Source organism: Aotus nancymaae, unplaced genomic scaffold, assembly GCF_030222135.1.
Source record: "Aotus nancymaae isolate 86718 unplaced genomic scaffold, 86718_ANA_hifiasm-v0.15.2.pri h1tg000004l, whole genome shotgun sequence".
In the NCBI taxonomy this organism is placed as follows: Eukaryota; Metazoa; Chordata; class Mammalia; order Primates; family Aotidae; genus Aotus; species Aotus nancymaae.
Genome location: NW_026988415.1, coordinates 32,657,308 through 32,680,992, shown reverse-complemented (window position 1 = coordinate 32,680,992; position 23,685 = coordinate 32,657,308). Strand labels below are relative to the sequence as shown.

Below are 23,685 nucleotides of genomic sequence, written 5' to 3'. Positions count from 1 at the left end.
GGAGTTGATTTGGATCTACGATGAGCCATAGGTTTGGAATGCAGATGACCTCCACGTGTATTAATGAGAGAGGTCAGCTAAGACGTGGAAGACATCTCCTGGGCCGAGAAGGAGAAGAAATGGCACTCTGGGGAACAGTAACACGTCTACATGTTTTCTCTGGTGAAAGAAGACTGATGAGAATTGATACCCATTTCAGGTCAAAAGAGTGGAACCAAGGTACTTCCAACCACCTCCTCTCACCTCTCTCCGCATGGACAAACATACCAGACAGGTGATGTGGGCTAACAATTTGCTTGGCATGAGGCCAAAGGCTTAAGGGTCCTGCCCTGCCCATATTCTCCCTTGACTTCTTAAGGGAAGGAATGATTGCTGATGTTTTCCTCTGAGCCGGTTGGCACCTGGACTGATTGTTGCAGCTGTAACTAGGAAAGTCCCCCAACATGCCGTGATTCTTCTTACGATTCTGGGAGAAACCATACCCACTCCCCCATAGACTTTATATAGGTGGCATTCAAATTCTCCTTGCCAACTTTTTCATCTTTTTATTAATCCCACAAGATTTTGTGAATATGTACTTCGAGCCAGGCACTTTAAACTTCAAACCTCTTCTTAGCCCAAGTAGGAAGGGAAGACTCAGGCGCTGCGGACCATTCTCCTCTCCTTACTGCAGAGTTACAATCCCTATCCCTCCTGGGTGCCCATCCTCGTGCCTATTTTCCCGGATCCCCACCCAGTTGATGTGACAGGCTGGAGGCCCAATCCCCTTCGCGGTTCCCAGGCCGACTGCTAGCACCACCCGAGCCAATAGCGGCGGCCGAGGGGCGGAGGGGGCTGGCAGGAGGGGAGGGAGCGCTGGCTTTAGAACCATAGCCGCAAAGATTCCGAGGGGCAGAAGTTGTCGGAGTGCGTTGGTCGGCGGCAGTCGGGCCAGACCCTGGACTCTGTGACTTTACGTAAGTGTTTTGTAAACAACGGGGGGCACTAGGGGAGCGGGTGTCCTGGGCGTGGGCAGGAGTGGGTCCCGGGGAGAGCATCTCTGTTAAGCTCAGCAGGAACGTGTCTCGCCCGCGGGGCGGGGATGGGGGGGAGAGGAAGGTCGGAGAAATTTCAGCTGGAGCCCTCGGGCGCCCGGGCGATCGTTCGCTACCGAAATGAGTGTGAGTGGGGAGTTTCCCTACAAGAACCCTCCGCAAACACGTTTTCTGCTCTTCACTGTATTAAATGGTGCTTTCTTACTAGTTGCTCTTAACTTGTTGCCAATCTTGGGCTCTAGTCCTAGACGCCAACCCTTTCCCTGATCCCCCTCCGCGGCTGGGGCCCCGAAGTGGAAACGGAGCACATAACTTCCCTCTGTCGTCCTTCTACAGCTACTGCCATCCCCCCCTCTCCTCCCGCCCGAGGACAGGAAATCCCGGAGCCAGCAGCCTGCCACTACTCCAGCCCCCACAAACCTGCCTCGGCTGACCTGGCGGGCTTAAGCCGACCCTGGGGCTCTGGAGAGCTGGGACTGTGGCCGAGGGAAGGAACGAGGCTTGGGTTGCCTGCCTTCCGCCTGCTTCCCTCCCTTGTCCTTAGCGAGAGCGTTGCGAGCGCACCTCGTCTCCCTATGAGTAAGCACTTTTTTTTTCTTTCAGTAGCAGAACATCTCTGGGCCAGTAGGGCAGTACCTTTCCATTCTCCCCTGTCCCGCACTCTCTGTCCTTTTCTCAGCTCCTTTGGCTCTTCGGCCCAGGGCGCGCGGTCCCGGCTGCGTGCGGCAGCCCCGGACCTCTCCCGACTCTCGGAGTGGCTCAACCGGAGGGGCGATGGGAGGGAGATAGTATTCCCTGCATTTCCCCGCACAGCTGCACTTGCCTGTGTTTACTTTTCTCTACCCGCGGTACTTAAGCGCTCTAATGAGAGGCCCCGGGAAGCTGACCACCCCCGCCCTGGCTTCTCGCCAGTCCCAAAGTTGCTACCGCCGCCGTCGCTGCTTCAGTGTGCTGGCGGTTCTGACCGCCGGACTGCGGGACGCGAGATGATCCCTGCCCGGGAGGTGGAGTGGGTTTGATGGCATTTGACTCTTGCCTTACGCGATGCTCCTTGCCTCTCACCTGAGCTGCAAGATATCCCCAATGGTGCAGAGGGTTGCGCTGGGAACTAAGTGGGTTGGAGAGCCTCGCCAATTAGCATCCTTCAGACCGTTTGTTGGGGGCGCCCGGCCTGTTAAGAGGGATGGAGAGGAGGGAAGGGAGCCTGGCTAACAGTAGGTTGAAAAGGTAGGGGGAAGTAAAAAACTATTGAGGGGCAAGCACTTAACTCCACTTTGTTGGATGTCACAATGGATTGGGGAGTCTAAACTTGATCCTGGAGATGCAGTTTATGGTGAATTCCAGCTAAGTGGCTGCAGCCCCACACATACCAATTGGAATCACGTGCCCCAAGTCTCTGATGTGATGGTCACATGACGGCTTTTGACTTTAAAGCTGGAATGTAATGGCTGAGGCCCATATTCCAAAAACCACCTCTACGTTTGAAAAAAGGTGGGGAGGAGTGCGAACTAGCTTCTAATCAAGGAAGTCTACTAGGATTTGGATGAGAGGACCAGAAAGGGAATTCGGTGCTCGACTTTTATATAAAATAAAAACAGTAGCTGTTTTTAAAATAAGGGCTTGAAATATATATGAGTTGGGACATATATCTCCTCTGTTCTTCAATCTCATGGTTTTTCTAAACTTAAAAAACACTTTACTAATTTTCTAGGGAAGTCATCCTTTTAGTCATGCCCCATTTTGTCCCTGAATGCTAGCTTTGAAGCTATATCCCACAAGATAGTGTTAAAAAGTAAGGCTCTGTTCATATTCCTTGGTCTGGCCTATATTTTAATTGAACTGTTCTCTATTTTAGGCATCTACCTAAAGGTAGTAGATAGCCTCTTGACTAAAATTAACCATCAGTTATTTGTGGTTATGAATTAATTGGATTAGAAATCATGCACAAGAACAGTGGATAGTAAATTTGATACATCGAGTTGGTTGAGTTTTTGCCTGTCAATGGTTTGGTTGAATAATGAGAGGGCACTGAAACAACTTTCCCATACTGACCTATACCCGCCCACGTGGCCCAAGTTAAGGTTGCTGCTGGGAAAACGTGGCAATTTGGCTATTCAGATTATAGATTACAGAGTATAGAAGAGGGAGAGGAGCCTCTGAGGTCTGGAGTTTAAAAGCTTTGCTTATCTGAAAAAAAAAAAAAAAAGGACTTGGTTGATGCATATTCAGCCTTGAAAACAACTAGGGCAGAAAATAGTTAAGAGATTTTGACTTTGTATTCTTTACCCAAAAACCCTTTGTCTCCTGCAGCAGCCTCTGAATGACTGGAGCACTCCATTTTCTTGCTGTTTCTTTTCTTGTTTCTGAACCTGAAAACTAGAACAACCTTAAAGCCCATAGTTCTGACCCCAAGGCTAACCTTGCGGCACAGATTAGCTGGAAATGGGTTTAAGGTGCACCTGAGTTACTAGCGTTAACTACACTGGTAGATAGGCCCCTCTAGTGGAAGTGAGGTGACAATATAATTTTAGATTGAAATAACAAATGTTTAACCTCAAAAAAGGGGAGTTATTACCACTCAACTAGGTTAAAGTGGTAAGGGAGTAAGTTCCTTTTTAAGTGGTGTTCAATGAGAATCATCGCTAACAAATAGAATCATCGCTAGGCTTCCAGTCCACAGCATTTCATTCTCTTGTGATGCCTACTCATTAAACACCACCCCCAATATTGCTGACTTCCTTTTTTGGTGGTATGATATAATGAGCCCAAATTTTTATTAAAATTAGGGAACTGGGAGTCAAATTCTTAATTTCTGTTAGATCTAGCCGATAGCAACCCCTTGCTTTACCTGGGGTGGAGAGCTATTAATAAATAAATTGCGCTTTGCCTTAATACAGACGATTCAGTGTTGAAGTCCAAAGTCTCTAGTCTGATGTAACCATCTAGATTCAACTGATAAAAATGGCTAGACTTATGGCATTTTGGGTAGAAGGATTAATTAAAACTAGTGAGTAATAATTTGGTTGAGATTAAGCCTCTTCTACAAATGGTTACATGCACATTAGACTTTGTGACTATAATGGCAGAATGTCAGTATCCAAGGCACTGTCAGAAACTCAATGAGATTTTTATCCCAGGCGAACAGAATCCTGTTACTGAAAAGAAAAGGGCAGCTTGGCCATGGTGCTTGAGCACCAAAGTGATTCTTTTTGGTGATGCTAAGAGGGCCCAAGAAGAAAGTCCACTTGCCATTATCTCATATTCTGTTTTAGGCATTATTTCTACTTGGATGTTCATGAAATGTACTGACAGTGTTCTTAGCACATATGATAAATTCATGAGTTTGCTACTGTGTTTGATCTAATATAATCCATGTGGAATGTATAAGCCGAACTGTTTCTGTTTTGCTGTTTGGTACAGATTCCGAAAGTAGCTGGTATAAAATAAAATTTGAAAATGAATATCTCTCAATACATGACAACATGGGGTAACTGTTTTTAGAATCATGTCGTCTTTGCTCATATGACAATTTTCCTTTTGGTGAAGAATGATCCAGAAGGCAAAATTTTTGAGCTGTGAAAATAATAAAAGTCATTTAGAAGAAATCAGATGGGTCATGTTTTGAGTATGTATTATTCTAGAGAGTGATATACCACATAATGTATATTCAGTGTGTTGGAGGTGTCAAGGCTTTTTGGATACATTACAATGTTGGAAGCTCTTTTATATACCAGTGGTCATGACTAGCTGATTTTAGTTATGAGAAAGGTTTGGTTAAAGTTAGGAAAACAGTCTAATCATGAAATGTCAGTCTTAGGAGAAGATCTGATCATACTTGGGCCAATTTATTTTTGTTACAGAGGTGATGCAGTTTCAAAAGATTCAGGATAAATTTAATAATATAAAATTCTGCCTTATTCTTGACACTTGGAAGATAAATATTAGTGAGTATAAACTGTTTTAGGGATGAAGAAGCATTGTTGGTATATGAAAATGAAAATGCTAATTATGTTGAAGTTGGCCTCAGAGGAACTAGATTCTAGAAAGTGCTCTGCCATTGACTCGTAATTTGACCTTCAGAAAGTCATTTAAAATTATTATATTGATAACTAATTGAGTAGATATATGTGCCAGGTACCATGCATGCCTTCGTTTATAAAAAGAGAAGATATCTCAAGCTTTTCGGTTTGCCAAGATTTCTTTTTTCAAATATTCATAATCTGACTTATTTCAGTTATCAGTTGACTTTTCAAACTTTGATGCAATTGTATTGAAACAAGCTAAATACTTTGTTGGCAAATTGATGACTATTCAGGAAAGTGGTCACCAGTGGGTTATTCTTTGACTAATGTTAGTTCTTTAAAATAAAGAGGTGCCATTTATATAATTCCTTAACAGGGATTTTTGCTGCATTAAGCCTGATGATTTTATAATATGAGAAACCTTACGTTTTCGTAAAAGTTTAGAAATTTTTTTATAACGAGGTAGTGTTGTTTATTGGAAAAGCACTGAGCACAGAATTTAGGGTCTTTTAGTCCTCAGCAGTCTGGACAGATAGATCATCTTAAGTAAATCTTTGAAATTTCCTGTGGTCATATCTGGGTTTCACCTTAGTTTTAAGCCATGTGTTTCCAATCTACATATTTCACAAGCATGGTGAAAGGATAAGTGAGAAACGTGAAGCCTTGGCTCTTATGCAGACAGGTGCTATATAAATTCAAAGTGCTGCAGTAGTATATCATAGAAACACTAAAGCTTTAACAAGAGTTTACAGAGATGGCAGGGTTCTCATCACGTAAGTCTTGCTACATTTTTCCTTGTCTGTAAAAGTTCTCTAGCTATCCAACTTTTACAAGCAAACGAAAAATAAAGCCAGACATATTATAATGAAAAATAAAAGAATAGATTGATAACAATAGAATGAAAACCTACATGTGATACTTTCTTCTATCTCTTACCTCAAATATTGTGCAAAGTAGCCCATTAAAGCCATTAACTGGGTGATGATTTTTCCCCCTTTTTAACTAACTACTGAGTAGAATTTTGGTCTTCAGTGGTAATTGTTACAGAGTCCATTGGATTACCACCTCATTTTTAGTTTTGTGATTGCCCATAATGGGAGGTTTCATGTAAATAAAACCTTATGAAAGGTCAAGTTTTTCCTCCTCATAATTGCAGTCTAAAGGAGGACAACATGCAGGTTTGGGAAACTACATAGTGGAAGAGATAATCTATACCTTTAAGTAGCATGCCATCAATAACACAGAAAATGGCCAGGCACGGTGGCTCACATCTGCCATCTCAACACTTTGAGAGGCCAAAGTGGGCAGATCACTTGAGGCCAGGAGACTAACCTAGCCAACATGGTGAAAACCTGTCTCTACTGAAATACAGAAAATTAGCTGAGCATGGTAGTGCACGCTTATAGTCCTAGTTACTCAAAAGGCTGAGGTGAGAGGATTGCTTCAGCCTGGGAGGCAGAGGTTGCAGTGAGCCGATATTGTGCCACCGCACTCCAAGCCTGGACAACCGATTGACACCCCATCTCAAAAAAAAAAAAAGTAAAGAAAAAAAAAAGACAGAAAATGTGGGAAGTTAAGTTGAAAAATAAACACCCTCAAAGCTATTAACTTGGATTTTCTTTTCTTTTCCAGTCAGGATCTCGCTCTGTTGCCTATTCATGCTCTGTCCAGTTTATTGAAAATATAAGTCTGATTCCATTAAGCTGTGATATTCATACACCCACGAGTACATATATACTTATGTGTGCTTATGTATATTATATAAAGTCTTGTGTGATATATAAATATAAAGTTTTTACTTTCTGTAAAATAAAATCTGTTAAGGGCCATTTGATAGTTTTGAATATTCGCATAATTGTGTTCCACATTATAAGCTCTAATTACATAGTGTTGCACTCAGATTGACATTCTGCTATTGACACTGAAAATAACACTGTCATTCAGAAGTGAATGTAATTTTCAAGCTTTTATCCTATATTTCTTAACTTACTTGAATGTTCCCATTTTTGCCATTTCTTATTGTTCATTTTAACATTTTGGGGCTTGTGTTTCAGATCAGGGAAAATTACCATTATACGGTGCAAAGAGTTTGCTCAGAGGCGAAAATGATACAAAATTGTCCCTAGGGCACACCCTATTGCTATAATATTCAATATGTATGAATTAGTTAATCTATTGGGGAAGTGTCTTATATAGTGTGTACTTTAAAGATGTTTTCAATCACTTTGCTTTGGATTAGAAAAATTCAAGGTAACTGTAATTTAAAATGCTCATTTTGTGTTTATATGTAGGAAAAGAGACATATCCCATTATTTTCATTTATTATATTATAAACATGTTTCCAAGTAATCAAATATTTTTGTAAATGTTTAAAATCACTGCACTATATTTTATATAATAGATATTTCATAATTTACTTCAGTAATTCCAGGTTGTTGGACATTTGTTTCCATATCTTATAGATAATGCTTCAGTAAGCATTCGTGCTCCAACATCATTTTCAGCTCTATCATTATTTCTTAGAAGAGAAATCGCCAAGATTGTTTTAAAGATGAATTCCTTTGACAGTCTCTGAAATTTAAACATTGGCTTAAACAAAAAGATAGTCTTGATTTCAGACAGAGGCATTTAAAGAAAGAAGGCTGGGCATGGTGGCTCATGCCTGTAATCCCAACATTTTAGGAGGCCAAGGCGGACAGATCACTTGAGGTCAGGAGTTTAAGACCAGCCTGGCCAATGTGGCAAAACATCGTCTCTACTAAAAATACAAAAAAAATTAGCTGAGCATAATGGCTCATGCCTGTAATCCCAGCTACTTGGGAGGCTGAGGCACGAGAATCTCTTGAACCCAGGCGGCAGAGGTTGCAGTGAGCTGAGATTGTACCACTGCACTCCATCCTGGACAACAGAGCAAGACTCTGTCTTAAAAAAAAAAAAAAAGGCCATACTTTATATAGTGTATTGTATCATATGTGACTCTAAACTGGAACTTGTTTAGGTAAAGTATATGTCTTGGAAGTATTTTGGTTTTCTCTGATCTAATTAGCAGGTGCAAAGCAGGATGAGGTAGGATCCTGTGCCGTGTACAATCATAGGAAGTTCTATTTTTTGAAACGGAACTGCTAATAGGGGAAGGGAGACAGGTTTATTTTTAAGAAGCCTTTATATTTCATATTATTATAAAACTCAGTTCAAGTATACAAAGTTTATTTGTGCCCATGAGCATTCAGTATCCTAAAGAAACGTTTAAGCCTGGTGTTGACTAAATGACTATTTGCTGATAGGCCCTTTCATCTCAGGCTGTTGGTTTCTTAAAGTACTTTGATATCACTCAGTAAACTACAGTTAAACTCAAAGTTTTACATTTCATTCAGGTTGCTTAAATAATATTATTAAACATAGGTCCAATAGCAGTAAAAATTCTGATGCCGACACTTAATTTGTACCTGGTTTCAGTATATGGCGACTCCTTAAATTCCAAGCACTTGAATTCATAAATATTTTGTGTATTTAGATGGCTCATTGTACATTACATATCCCTCCTCAAACTTAACCCATGCCATTTCACAGGCCCTTCCCTGGTGTTTTTCTCTTTCCTCCAGTTGACTAGCCTCACCAAGGACTTTGTTGGTCTGGGAATTCCATTATGACCCAGAAGTGACTTGGACGGTTCCTCTGACCCACACAACGCATTCTCACTACCTTTCTATTTTTTTTCAGGAAGATCATGTACATGCTATGTTGCCTAGTCAGAGTGGATTTTAGCATAAAGTATGGGTTCCAATGGCTCTCCCGTTTTATATCTCTGTGGCATTGAGAAGGTTTCTTAACTCTTCTGAACCTCAATTTCCCCATGTATAAAATGAAAATAATCCACTCACTTTTAACATTGTTCTTGTAATTACATGAGACCACTTATAAAGCAACTAGCATATATATAGTAGGTACTCAATAAGTATTTTCATTTACAGGCTGATTAATGTGGCCTTAGATGATTTTTGCGAGGTATCTATATCTACCTCTTTTTCTCTAATTTGAGCACCTTGCCTTTTTTTTTTTTTTTTTTTTTTTTTTGAGACAGAGTCTTGCTCTGTTGCCCAGGCTGGAGTGCAACACTGCGATGTCGGCTCACTGCAACATTGACTTCTGGGGTTCAAGCAATCCTTATGCCTCAGCCTCCTGAGTAGCTGGGATTACAGGTGTGTACTACCATTCCTGGCTAATTTTTTTTTTTTATGTATTTTGTTTTTTAGTAGAGATGGGATTTCCCCATGTTTCCCAGGCTGGCAAGATTTTATATATTAGTGGGGATTTTTTGTGTTTTATTTAATGGTGTTGGAAAAATGCTGCTTTTTATTGTTTTTCACTGTGAATGTGAAAGATTGTAGCCATGTTTCAGGTTGAAGAAACTTCTTCGCTTAGCTCAGAAACTTGTTTATAATTTAATTTATTCTTTGGTGAGGATATGTAAAGAACTAGACAAGGCCGGGCACAGTGGCTCATGGCTATAATCCCAACTCGTTGAGAGGCCAAAACAGGCGAATCAGTTCAGCTCAGGAGTTTGAAACCAGCCTGGACAACATAGCAAAACCCTGCCTCTACACTAAAAATACAAAACTAACCCAGGCACGGTGGCCTGTGCCTATGGTCCCAGCTACATGGGAGGCTGAGGCACAAGAATCACTTGCGCCTTGGAGGCAGAGGCTGCAGTGAACCAAGACCACACCACTTCACTCCAGCCTGGGACACAGAACAAGACTCTGTCTCAAAAAAAAAAGGAAAGAAAGAAAAGAAAAGAACTCACCTTTAAAGAAAAATTGGAAACATGGCTCAATAAATTATAGACACCATTATAAACTCAAGGCCACTAACAAATATAGCTTAAATCAGAATGAAAGGTAATAGGTAATGTTGACACCTGACTTGTGGGGGAGGAAAAAAAGTAGGGGCAAAGAGAAAATACATTACTGAAAACTTAAAATGCTGAAGATCGCAGAGGGTTATAAAGTAAATCAGTATGTTTCCATGATGACATGTAGCCTTTAAACATGGGTGAATCTAAAACATATTTATGATGCCCATTATTTCATCTAATGGAAATTTTCAAAAGCAAAAACCAGGAAATGATGAAGGCTATTGACACATTCAGCAAATATTTTGAGCAGTTTGTGGGTCTCCATTGTAAAGCTGCAGTTGAAGCATTTTTACAAGTGGGTATGAATAATTACAATTTTATATTTTGTCCTGTGGTAATTAAAAAGCAAATAGACCCAAATTATTATTAAGTATAACTAACAGAAAAGTAATATTGATCCATTTACATGTTTGGAAATGTAAGCCAACCCATGCATTTAGTATTTTATCCTCAAACAAGTTGTTCCAGCTTTAGTTAACATTCAGATAAAAAGCAAACCAGTGGCTGGGCATGGTGGCTCACACCTGTAATCTCAGCACTTTGGAAGGCTGAGGCGGGAGGATTGCTTGAGCCTAGGAGTTCAGAACCAACCCGGGTAAGGTATCAAGACCCTGTTTCTTTAAAAAATAAAAATAAGAAATAAATTTTAAAAAGCAAACTAATCGATTAGGTGCTAGCAGAAGGGGAAAAATTCTCTAATCAGAGATTTGTGTAGGAAGGAGGGAAGGTTAATAAGTATCTTGAAACTGTAAGTGTGATATTAAAGAAGGCTTATAGGCCATTGGTAAATAGATGTAAAACTCAGGGAAACTTATAAATGTGCCCAAAGTTCTTAAGTATATATTAAGATGGTACAAACTACAGATGAATAACAGTTAACCAAAAATACTAATATGGACAATTACTTTATTAGTCTATTTCTGGATTGGTTTCATCATTCATTCAACTACCATAAGTTTAATACAGACTGTTAGGTGCTAGGGCTACAAAGATGGATAAGATACTCCTACAGTATAGTAGAACAGAAAGACACAAAAATAATCTTGGTTCTCATGAAACCTAAAAATATTCATAAATGTACAAAATGAATTTAGGCTGTGCGCTGTGGCTCATGCCTGTAATCCCAGCACTTTGGGAGGCTGAGCTGAGGTCTGGAGTTCAAGACCAGCCTGATGAACATGGTGAAACCCTGTCTCTACTAAAAATAGAAAAATTAGCCTGGCATGCTGGCAGGTGCCTATAATCCCAGCTGCTTGGGAGGCTGAGGTGAGGGAATTGCTTGAACTTGGGAGGTGGAGGTTGCAATGAGCCAAGATCGTGCCATTGCACTCCAGCCTGGGTGACAAGAGTGAGACTCCATCTCAAAAAAAAAGAAAAAAGAAAAAAGAAAATGAATTTAAATATGGCCTTTTTTCTCAGCATAAAATAATTTCTAAATATAAACCTAATGTGAACAAAGACATCACTTATAACCCAATATAATCAAATCTAAACTAAGAACAAATCGCATTTAAACATTGTTATTTCTTCTTTGCAATAATTATTGCATACCAAAAAAGAACCCACTATGAGTTAATGTTACTTAAATAGAACATTGCTCAGCCTACAAATGAAGGTCAGCAGACACCAGTGTCTTGGAATAAAATAGCCCTTTGGCAAAAAAATGAGCCACACCCCATTTAGTTTTTACAAAAATAAAATTCTTTCCAGCTTTACTAAATTGTAGATGTTGCGCACAGCATGTACTTCTGCAGTAGTTGGTTCTGCAGCTGTGGAAATACTCATGTATGCAGAAGCCCAAAAAACATCCATTCACCATTACTTGCACGCACAGCTCTTATACTTTCTGTAGTACAGTATTCTGTTAAGTTTTATTTGACTCATGGATAATAACAAGTAACTACAGGTATAGCCAACACCTTAATTTCCTGCCTTGAACTTCTGGTCACAGATCTTAATTTTTTATTTTTTGAGATGGAGTCTCACTCTGTCACCCAGGCTGGAATGCAGTGGCATGATGAAGGCTCACTACAACCTCCACATCCCAGGTTCAAGCAATTCTCCTGCCTCAGCCTCCCTAGTAGCTGGGATTACAGGTGCACACCACACCTGGCCAATTTTTGTATTTTTTAGTAGAGACGAGGTGTCACATGTTGGCCAGACTGGTCTCAAACTCCTGGCCTCAAGTGATCTGCCCACCTTGACCTCGCAAAGTGTTGGGATTATAGGTGTGAGCCACTTTGCCTGACCCATTGTCACAGAATTTGAGCAGGAATACCTAGGATTTCAAATCTGACAGTTGTTTCATTTGGTGGGAAAGGATCAAAGCAATGTACTATGTCTGCTGTATATGGTTTTCTTCAAGAGCAGTAATAAATTTCTGCCATGTACCATGGGAAAAAGCTGTATTTCTAGGGAGAAAGGAAATAAGCCCTGAGAAAAAGCCTCATTCTCCTAGTTCCTTTCACAGTGTACCTGGCACACCACGGGTCTTGATATTTATATTTGAAAGAGTGAAACATGGATGGCCATAAATGTTCCTTGCTGATAACGATTGAATTGGGGAAACCTAATCAGGAAATGAGTGATTTATGAATTACATTGCATAAAATAATGATGTGAGCCTATAAGAAGACTAAACAAATGGCTTCCTTAGTTTTTTATGTTTCCTTAGGTTTTAGTTATTTTCTTTCTTTCTTTCTTTTTTTGAGGTGGAGTCTCCCTCTGTTACCAGGCTGGAATACAGTGGCGCAATCTCGGCTCACTGCAATTTCCACCTCCTAGGTTCAAGCAATTCCCCTGCCTCAGCCTCCTGAGTAGCTGGGACTACAGGTTTGCCACCACGCCTGGCTAATAATTGTATTTTAGTAGAGATGAGATTTTACCATATTGGCCAGGCTGGTCTCGATCTCCTGACCTTGTGATCCACCTGCCTCGGCCTGCCAAAGTGCTGGGATTATAGGCGTGAGCCACTGTACCCGGCCAGGTTTTAGTTATTTTCAATGAAGGATTATGAGTGAATGTTATCAATAGCATTTTCACTGTGAGAACTTCTAAACTGTAGAGTCAAAGAGAAAATTGGAATGTATTAATATTTTCACTTTTATGGCAGCTTTATTAAGATATAATATACCATCTATTTTAATAGATTTTAGGATATTCACAGATACATGTGACCTTCACCAGTCAATTTTCAGACATTTTCATCACGTCAGAAAGAAATCCCATATACTTTAGCTATCACCTTCCATAGCACAGCACTCTAACCCCACAACCCTAAGCAACCACTAAACTATTTCCTTTCTACATTGAGTTCCCTATCCTGGACATGCATATAAATGAAGTCATATGATAGGCAGTAGTCGTGACTAGTTTCTTTCACATAGCATAACGTTTTCAAGGCTCATACACCTTGTAGCAAGTATCAGTACTCCATTCCTTTTTATTGCTAAATAATATTTCATTGCATGTGTATACCATATTTTGTTTATCCATTTGTCCGTCAGTGGACATTTGGGGTTGTTTCTACATTATGGCTAACATAAATAATGGGACATGCAAACATTAAGTGTCTAACCATGAGTCAGCTAATGAGTTAGAGGTGGTGCTGACAAGATAACATTTCATTTATTACTACTCTGTTCTTAATATAAATCCTTGCTTTGATTGAGCACTACTGATTTTTCCATATAAGTTTAGCTATTTTTTTCTTGTTTCCTGATGCTTATTGGCTTATCATTGACTTGTTCTCAATAATGTTTTCCTTAGTAGTATATATACTTGAATAATAGAAAGCCTGTAAAAGTTGTATAATCATCTTTTCTAAAACTTATTCTATAATAGACAGCACATTTTTTTTTTTTGAGACAGAGTCTCATTCTCTCACCCAGGCTGGGGTGCAGTGGCACAGTCTTGGCTGGCTGCAACCTCCGCCTCCCGGGTTCAAGCAGTTCCCTGCCTCAGCCTCTGGAGAAGCTGGGATTACAGGTGCCCACCACCATGCCTGGCTAATTTTTGTATTTTTGGTAGAGATGGGGTTTCATCGTGTTGGCCAGGCTGGTCTCAAACGCTTGCCCTCGTGATCTGCCTGCCTTGGCCTTCCAAAGTGCTGGGATTACAGGCGTGAGCCACTGCATCCGGCCTAGCACATTTTTGTTTAATCTCATTTTTTAAGCACTATTCTAAGGAGCAAAGGCAAGCATTATTATGGAGTACAGAAGTACATGATAAATGCTTTGAAATGCAATGGTTTCAATCAACTGAAAGCATTATTGAGCACAGCTAATATATTTACTTTTAAATTTACTATTGAAGTATGAAATACATCCACATAGAACAAAATTTAAAACCCATAAAGGGCCATAATGATAAATCAGCCTGTAACACTTGACAATTTTAGAAGACATCAGTGTGTTATGTTTAGGAATTTTGACATTAAGTTTGAGGGAGTCTATCTTTCGACCTTTTAGGGGTGAATATGAGAATGAGGGAATATAAAAAGATGATTAAAAGAATCACCAGGTTAGAAATGATGGCTCATGCCTGTAATCCCAGCACTTTAGGAGGCCGAGGCAGGAGAATCACTTGAGCTCAGGAGTTGGACTCCAGCATGGGCAACAGAGCGAGACCTCATCTCTACTAAAAATAAAGCAAAATCATCCAGGCATGGTGGTGTGTGCCTGTAGTCCCAGCTACTCGGGAGGCTGAGGCGGGAGGGTTTCTTGAGTTCATGATCATGCCGCTGTGCTTCAGCGTGGGTGAGAGAGACCCTGTCTCAAAATAAATAAAATCATTGTCTTCAATTTCAGATTGTTCCTTAAAGCACCCTTGACCCCAGATTCACCAGATCAAAATAGCTAATGACCCATAAAACTTTTCTCTGTCATTATCTTCTGGAGTCAACCCACAGATAAATTTTTGTCTCCTTATTCTTTTGGGCAGGTAGAACCTTGCAGATCCTTTAGGAAAGGATAGGCTTCCCTGAGAAAGGTGGGCTGGAGTTCAGTCAAAAAAACAAAAGGTACAACTTTCTGGAGTCCCATTTAGAACTTCCTACATATTTAATAGACCTTTGCTAATTATTAACAATGTGCCTGGTACACTAAGATAAATAAAACAATGTACCATCATTCGAAGCACTAAGAGTCTAATCCACCTACTGATTTTTACAAAGGAGGCAACTGAAGTCTGATTTTGGCTTGCCACAGCATAGAATGGTCCAGGACAGTGGTGGAGGATCAGGTCGCCGTCATTGGAGACCCAGATTGTAGTAATGGAACTGCTCCATCATTCTCACTATGTATTTAAACTCCACATCCATGGTCAACATTGTTTAGGTCATATTAAACCCAGAGTACTCATATGCTGACAAAACTTCAGTCCTAAACACTGATCATAAAGAGTTTCCTTTATTATATGTAGTATATCCAAAATATTTTGAGAACTCTAGTTCCAGTATATTGAAATATTGAATATACATTATAGGGCTTATCACTCCTACTTTCTTTTTTTTTAAATTGAGATGGAATCTTGCTATGTCGCCCAGGCTGGAGAGCAGTAACGTGATCTTGGCTCACTGCAACCTCTGCCTCCCGGGTTCAAGCAGTTCTCATGCCTCAGCCCCTGCGTAGCTGGGATTACAGGCGTGTACCACAATGTCTGGATGATATTTGTATTTTTTTGTAGAGATGGGGTTTTGCCATGTTGGCCAGGTTGGTCTCGAACTTCTGACCTAACGTGATCCTCCTGCCTCGGCCTCTCAAAGTGCTGGGATTACAGGAGTGAACCATCATGCCCGGCCCACTCCTGATTTCTTCTAAACTGGATTTTATCATTCTCAGAGTCAGTCTTTCCTCTCTATATTACTCCTTGACTAGAAAAAAAGTTTATTTCATTTATTTATTTATTCACTTATTCAAGTATTATTCGAGTACCTTATATATGTCACATTCTCTTCTAGGCCGTCAATGGGAATTACAGCCGTCAATCAAAGAGACAAAAATCACCATCCTTATGAAGCTTACATCCTACTAGGGGAGAGATAGAAAATAAATAATGATTTTATATAATAGATGCTAATGTATTATGGAGAAAAAGTAAGATTAATGGTATAGGAAGTGGAAAGAAGGGTATTGCCATTTCAAAATATGTGGTCACAGAAGGCACTACTGAGAGGGAGATATTTCAGGCAAGATATGAAGGAAATCAAGGACTTATCCATGTAAATAATTTGGGGAGAAGTGTCACTTGAACAAGTAAAAAGTATTTCTAATAGCAGATACCTGAATCATCACACTTTGATGTGTTTTAGCCCTGAGATTTTCCTTTATGACAGCTCCTTTTTATTTTGGTTTTGAACAGAAAAAAGTAACTTTCACCCAGATCAAACACTCTAGTGGAGTCATGAACTGACTACATATGCTAAGAATATTGTGTCAGAAGTTAGGTCAAAAAAGTTTTGAAAAGATAAAGTGGGAATAATGTTTAAAGCAGGATATGGAATTAATACAAGTAAATATTCTTCATTTTCCCTAGTTTAATTATACTATATTCTGTGTTTAATTCTGATTTAGATTTTTTAATTACATGTTTTATTTTGAGATAATTGTAGATTCACGCCTACTTGAAGAAATGGCACAAAGAGACCCTGTGTACCTTTACCCAGTTTCTTCTAATGGTAACCTCTTACAAAACCATAGTACAATAGCAAAACCACAATGTTGACACGGATACAGACAAGATGCAAATGAGTTTCATTACCACTAGATTCTCTTTTATTGCCCTTTGATGACAACACACACCTCATTCCTCCCCGACCTCCATTTTTGACCCCAGGAAAGCACTAATCTGTTCTCTGTGTCTGTAATTTTGTCATTTAGAAATATTGTATAAATGGAATGATATGGTATGTAGCCATTGTAGATTAGTTTTTTTTGACTGAGCATAATTCTGTAGAGATTCATCTAAGTTGTTGTGTATGTCAATATGTCAATACCTTGTTCCTTTTCATTGTTGGATAGTATTCCATGGTGTGTATGTACCAAAGTTTATTTAACCATTCACCCATTGAAGGATATCTGGACCATTTCCAGTTTTTCAGTTATCACAAATATTTGTGTACAGGTGTTAGTGTGAACTTAAGTTTTCGTTTCTCTGGGATTAATGCCTGAAGAGTGCAATTGCTGAGTTGTATCAGAGTTGCATGTTTGGTTTTATAAGAAATTGCCAAAGCGTTTGCCCAGAGTGACTGTACCATTTTGTGCCTCCACCAGCAATGTATCATCAATCCAGTTTTCCACATCCTTGCTGGCCTTTGGTGGTGTCACTGTTTTTTATTTTAGCCTTTCTGATAGGTGTGTAGTGATAGCTCATTGTAGTTTCATTTTCAGTTGCATGATAGCTAACAATGTTTAACATTTTTTCATGCACTTATTTCCATCTTATGCCCTCTTTAGTGAAATGTCTGTTCATGTCTTTTGCCTATTTACCTTCTTTTTTAAGATAGGGTCTTGCTCTGTTGCCCAGGCTGATGTGCAGTGGTGCAATCAAGGCTCACTGCAGCGTCAGCATCTTGGGCTTAAGCAGTTCTCCTGCCTAAGCCTCCCAAGTAGCTGGGACTTCAGATGTGTACCACCATGCCCAGCTAATTTTATTTTTTGTAGAGTTGGGGTTTTGTTATATTGTCCAGGCTGGTCTGAAATGCCTGGCCTCTAGCAGCACTCCCCGCTTGGCTTCCCAATGTGCTGGGATTACAGACATAAGCCACCATGCCCGGCACTTTTGCCCGTTTTCTAATTGGATTATTTGTGTTTTTACTTTTGTGGAGTTTTAAGAAGTCTTTATGTATTCTAGATTTTAATTTTGTATCAGATATGTGGCATACAAATATTTCCTCCTGGTTTGTAGAGCATATCTTTTCATCTTCTAAACACAGTCTTTCACAGAACAAAAGGATTTATTTTGATGAGGCCCAATTTATCAATATTTCCTTTGATGGACTGATTTTTGGTGTCATGTCCGAGAATTCTTCATCAAATCAGTTCCTGAAGAATTTCTGTTTTTCCCGCTTAAGTTTTATAGTATTGTGTTTCACAATTAGGTCTGTGATCTGTTTTATACTAACTTTTGTGTAGGGTGTGACGTTTAGCTTGAAGTTCCTTATTTTTTGTTTTGGTCTATGTTTCTCCTCCTCCACTGACAAGCTTTTCTGCACCCTTGTGAAGAATCAGTTTAACATATTTGTGTAGATCTATTTCTGAGTTCTCTGTTCTGTTCTGTTCCATTGTTCTGAGTATGCATTGCTCTGTCAGTATCACACTGTCTTGATTACTGTAGCCACATAGTCTGACCTAATGCCAGGTAGATTCTACCTACCTTATTTTTCAGCAGTTTTAGGTGTTCTAAGGCTTGTTCCTTTTGATGTTAATTTTTAGAAGAAGCTTGTCTATAACTAAAAAAACTGTTCTAGGATTTTTGAGAGGAATTGATGAATTAGACTTTTGAAATTGCATATGTAATGTTAATAAAGTTAAAAATTATAATTCTGTTAAGGAAAACAGCTTAGTTCCTTTCAAAGTCTAACACTAGCTCTTATTTTCTGAAGAAATGTATATTTTTGATTTTGAAATTATTGAATGAATATTAGCAGTTTGTTTTTTATTTTTTAAATTTTTTGTGTGGAGATTGAGTCCCACTATGTTGCCCAGACTGGTCTCAAATTCTTGGTCTCAAGCAATCCTTCTGCCTCAGCCTCCCAAAATCCTGGTATTACAGGCGGGAGCCACCATGCCTGGCCAGCAGTTTCTTTTTCTTTCTTTTTTTCTCTTTCTTTCTTTTCTTTCCTCTTTTCTTTCCTCTCTTCTCTTCCCTCCCCTCCCCTCCCCTCCCCTCTCTTCTCTTTTTTTTTCTTTTGACAGCAGAGTCTCGCCCTGTCACCCAGGCTGGAGTGCAATGGCATGATCTCGGCTCACTGCAACCTCCACCTCCCGGATTCAAGCGATTCTCTTGCCTCAGCCTCCTGAGTAGCTGGGATTATAGGTGCGTGCCACCGTGCCCGGCTAATTTTTTGTATCTTTAGTAGAGACGGTGTTTCACTATGTTGACCAGGCTGGTCTCAAATCCCTGACCTCGTGATCCACCCACCTCGGCCTCCCAAAGTGCTGGGATTACAGGCGTGAGCCACAGTGCCTGGCCAGCAGCAGTTTCTTTTTAGCCATAATGTGGATGACCTTTTATAATGGCCAAAATTGAAGTTTTTCAAAGTAATGAGACATTTTGATTTAGGTATTTAACTGTCAAGTTGTAAATCACTGATATGTTTTTGAATTTAAAATTTTTTGAAGGTTTACTTCTGGAATTTTTAAGATCACCCATTAGATTTATAAGGCTGTTAAGATTCCTAAACCTATTGTTTTGCTTTAAGGAAAGTATGGTTTACCTTTTCTGTTGTCTCAAACAAATTCATCTCCCCATATAGCAAAAAGGAATATGCTACTAAAGAGTTGAAATTTAGGATATTGGGGTTTGGGATATGTTTATTATTCATGAATAGTAAGTCAAAAGTTTTTAAATGAAAACAATTATGTATTCTCTTACTTTGATCATTGATTCTGCAAAATAAAATCTTAAAAATTACAAAAAGCATCTGATAAACTTCTTAATTTAAAAGAACACTCAAATTTACTGTCAGGTATTTTTTAAAAAGAGGAGAGCTGTCAAACTGATTAGGACTGAAGAAGAACTGAAGAGAAAATGTCACCTTGTTGGTTTTGGGTGAGGGAAAATTGAATGAGATCATGCTTTCATTTCTGTCTTGCTTTATCAAGATAAAGCTTTTCCACTCTTCCGTCTGCTTTCTGATTCAGGGGGGTAGGCACAAAACAAAACGTTCTGGTTATATTTTCCATCTTGTTTATATTTAAATTGGCTCTTTATTCTTTAATAAAGTAAATTAATATTGTGAATGTGGGATTAAGTGGTTAGACTTAGCAGGAATTTGAAAATCACAGTCCAAATGTACTACCCTAACTACAGTAGCAGCATTACTTCTATAATGAAAACTTCCCTAAGTTATAGCACCTGGCTCATAGCATTATCATTACAGTGAAGTTTATCATCACTTTTGTTAGTGATATGTTACTTCTCACTTACTCCTAACCCTCCTAGGTAATGTAAAACTATAATTTAGAAAGTGTGATTTAAAGAAGATGCAACATAATGGTACTCATATGGTAAACATATATCCAGATTTCTTTCTTCACATGTAATTTCTCTGCATTTTAAAATTTATTTGGTATAATGAGAAACTTTTTTTTTTTACTTTAGGTTCTGGGGTACATGTGGAGGTCATGCAGGGTTGTTGCATAGGTGCCTACATAACCAGGTGGTTTGCTGCCTCTATTCCCCCTTCATCTATATCCAGCATTTCTCCCCATGTTATCCCTCCCCACCCTCAAATGTCCCTCCCCTAGACCCCCAACTCACTGCCCCCAGTGTGTGATGCTCCTCTCCCTCAGTCCACTTGTTCTCATTGTTCAACACCCGCCTATGAGTGAGAACATGCGGTGTTTGGTTTTCTCTTCTTGTGTCAGTTTGCTGAGAATGATCGTTTCCAGATTCATCCAAGTCCCTACAAAGGACACGAACTCATCATTTTTCATGGCTGCATAGTATTCCATGGTGTATATGTACCACATTTTCTTTGTCCAGTCTATCATTGATGAGCATTTGGGTTGGTTCCAGGTCTTTGCTATTGTAAACTGTGCTGCAATGAACATTCGTGTGCATGTGTCTTTATAATAGAACGATTTATAGTCCTTTGGGTATATACCAAGTAATGGGATTGCCGGGTCAAATGGAATTTCTATTTCTAGATCCTTGAGAAATCACCACACTGTCTTCCACAATGGTTGAACTAATTTACACTCCTACCAACAGTGTAAAAGTGTTCCTATTTCTTCACATCCTCTCCAGCATCTGTTGTCTCCAGATTTTTTTATGATTCCCATTCTAACTGGTGTCAGATGATACCTCAATATGGTTTTGATTTGCATTTCTCTAATGACCAGTGATGAGGAACATTTTTTCATATGTTTGTTGTCCTCATATGTGTCTTCTTTTGAAAATTGTCTATTCATATCCTTTGCCCACTTTTCAATGGATTTGTTGTTTTTTTCTTGTATATCTGTTTTAGTTCTTTGTAGATTCTGAATATTAGCCCTTTGTCAGATGTGTAGATTGCAAAAATTTTTTCCCATTCTGTCGGTTTGCTCTAATGATTGTTTCTTTTGCTGTACAGAAGCTCTGAAGTTTAATTACATCTTATTTGTCTATCTTGGCTTTTGTTGTCATTGCTTTTGGTGTTTTAGTCATGAAGTCCTTGCCTATGCCTGTGTCCTGGATGATTTTGCCTACGTTTTCTTCTGGAGTTTTTATGGTGTTAGGTTTTATGTTTAAATCTTTAATCCATCTGGAGTTAATTTTAGTGTAAGGTGACAGGAAGGGGCCCAGTTTCTGCTTTCTGCACATTCCTAGCCAGTTTTCCCAACACCATTTATTAAACATGGAGTCCTTTCCCCATTGCTTGTTTTTGTCAGGTATGAGAGACTTTTCAAACCTCATTTTCTCGAGCAGTGAATTCTCAGCTAGTGAGCCAGGACAGTCTACCTCATCAAAAGAACTCTGCTAATTGCTTTAGCCTATTTCTGAGGTAATTAGCTGGAAGAGGGAAGAGAGGTTACTGATGCATAGGTTAGTTTTTGCTAACAGTATGATTTTTAGGAAGTGAAGACAACAAAAGCTTTTTGACATGTGGCAGAATTCATTATGATGACACTTTAGCTGTACCAGGTAACAGATTGCCAAATAAAACACGAAACAAGTAAGACTGGTCAGTTACAATCCAGTCTCTAGTACTCTGAGCCAGCATAGTATTATGTTTATGGATTTACTTCCCTCCTCAAAGTCATACAGTTGAGGCATCTCAGTAGAAATAAAATAAACAAATTTTTGTAGGGTATCTCCCATACATTTGAATGGTAAGAACATATAACTATTAATACTTTAAGAGACCATGTTAGTTTTGCAGCCAATCTTAAGGATAAATCTACATTGTGTTCAGAATTCTGTGTTGAGCCAGACTTAACAATGACCATTATGTGTAGAAAATAGTAACCATTGTTGCTGAATTAAACTGTCTCTGGAGATTTAAACATTTTTTTAAAAATTAAGCTAATAGGCCAAGTGCAGTGGCTTGTGCCTGAATCCCAACACTTTAGGAGGCGAGGCAGACAGATCGCTTGAAGACAGGAGTTTGAGACCAGCCTGGCCAACACGGCGAAAGCCCATCTCTACTAAAAACACAAAATGATTAGCTGGGCGCGGTGTGTATGCACCTGTGGTCCCAGCTACTCAGGATGCGGAGGTGATAGGAGCGCCGGAGTCTGGGGGAGGTGATAGGATCGCCTGAACCTGGGGGAGGTTGAGGCTGCAGTGAGCTGTGATTGCACCACTGCACTCAGCCTGAGTGACAGAGAGAGAGCCTGTCTAAAAAATAAATAAATAAAATTTTTAAAAAGCTAATAAAACCTTGATGGCAACATAGCTAAAGAAATTAATCAGAGAAGTGTGGTGATTAGAAACAGAAAGCATAGTGGAATAGTTGAATTACACCTGCCAAAGGAACTCTAAACTGTATTATGTAAAGCTCAGGACCGTCTACTTGTCTGAAAAAGAAATTCCAAAAGTATACACACCAAAAAATTCGGATTTTTCAGCTGGACTTTTTGTGAAAGTTTCCCCCCGCCACCCCAAATTCAAAAGAAGTATAAAGCGGGCCATTCAAGGCAAACCCCCAATGTAATGGAATTAATTAATTAATTTGTATTGTGTTTTGAAAGTGTATATATGTACTTGCAAGAATTACATGGAAGAATTAGACTGACACAGAGTGGCTCTCAAAGTGAACATCCGAATCTTAAGGACGTTTTATTAAATAGCAAGTCAACAATTTTTCTCCATGAATATGACTCCACAGTAATAGCAGAAATCAGAAAATAATTCACATGCAAATATATCTGAAATTCTTCATGGATGTATTTAACACTTTGAAGTGATGGCAACATCTGGTAACAAGTAGAAGCCAGAGTCTTAAAAGCTATGGATTCATGTTACCACTTCATCTGAATTAGTCATTTAAAGGGGATTTTATATGTCTTCCTAAGAACTGACAAGGTTAATCTGAGACTAGGGCAAGCCGGCAGGAAATGCTAAAGCGGCTCTTTCTTTTGAAGGTTTTGTTATTCCTTGTGAGGTCAAAAAGTAGTTGTTTTAAAATTTGGAAAGCTAACGCAGTGATGTTTTGACTCTTGACAGTGAGATATTTTTCTTTCTTTTTTGGGGAGGGTGTGTGTGGCAAGTTTGAGGAAAAACTTGATACATTGAGAGTTCTTTATACTTTCCACTCCACTTCTTTTCTCTCAAAAGTCTATTTTCTAAAGGTGCAAAATTTAGAAATTCATTTCGGTTGCCAAATATGAGCATGGATTTGGTGCTATTAGGAGATATAACCTATCATGTGTTTGGCCAGATTAGCTTTCGGCAATGATTGTATTTTATAGGGTTAGCCAATGGAACAAGAGTAGATGCGTTTTATCCTTATGTATTTGCTTTGCATTAAAAAGACAAATGCTAAAACATTATTCTTATGAAATAAACC

The 23,685-nt window shown here is 39.3% G+C and overlaps 1 protein-coding gene across 2 annotated transcripts in view; it reads left to right on the top strand.

Annotated features, from left to right (window-relative positions):
• The first annotated feature begins 850 nt into the window (after positions 1–850).
• The window catches only part of PLS3 (plastin 3), an 89,710-nt gene continuing 66,875 nt past the window's right edge, over positions 851–23,685 (top strand). For both annotated transcript variants that reach the window (XM_012451786.2, XM_012451788.3), the window contains exon 1: positions 851–956. The gene's annotated coding sequence lies outside the window, so the exon portion shown is untranslated. The remainder of the gene's footprint in view (positions 957–23,685) is intronic.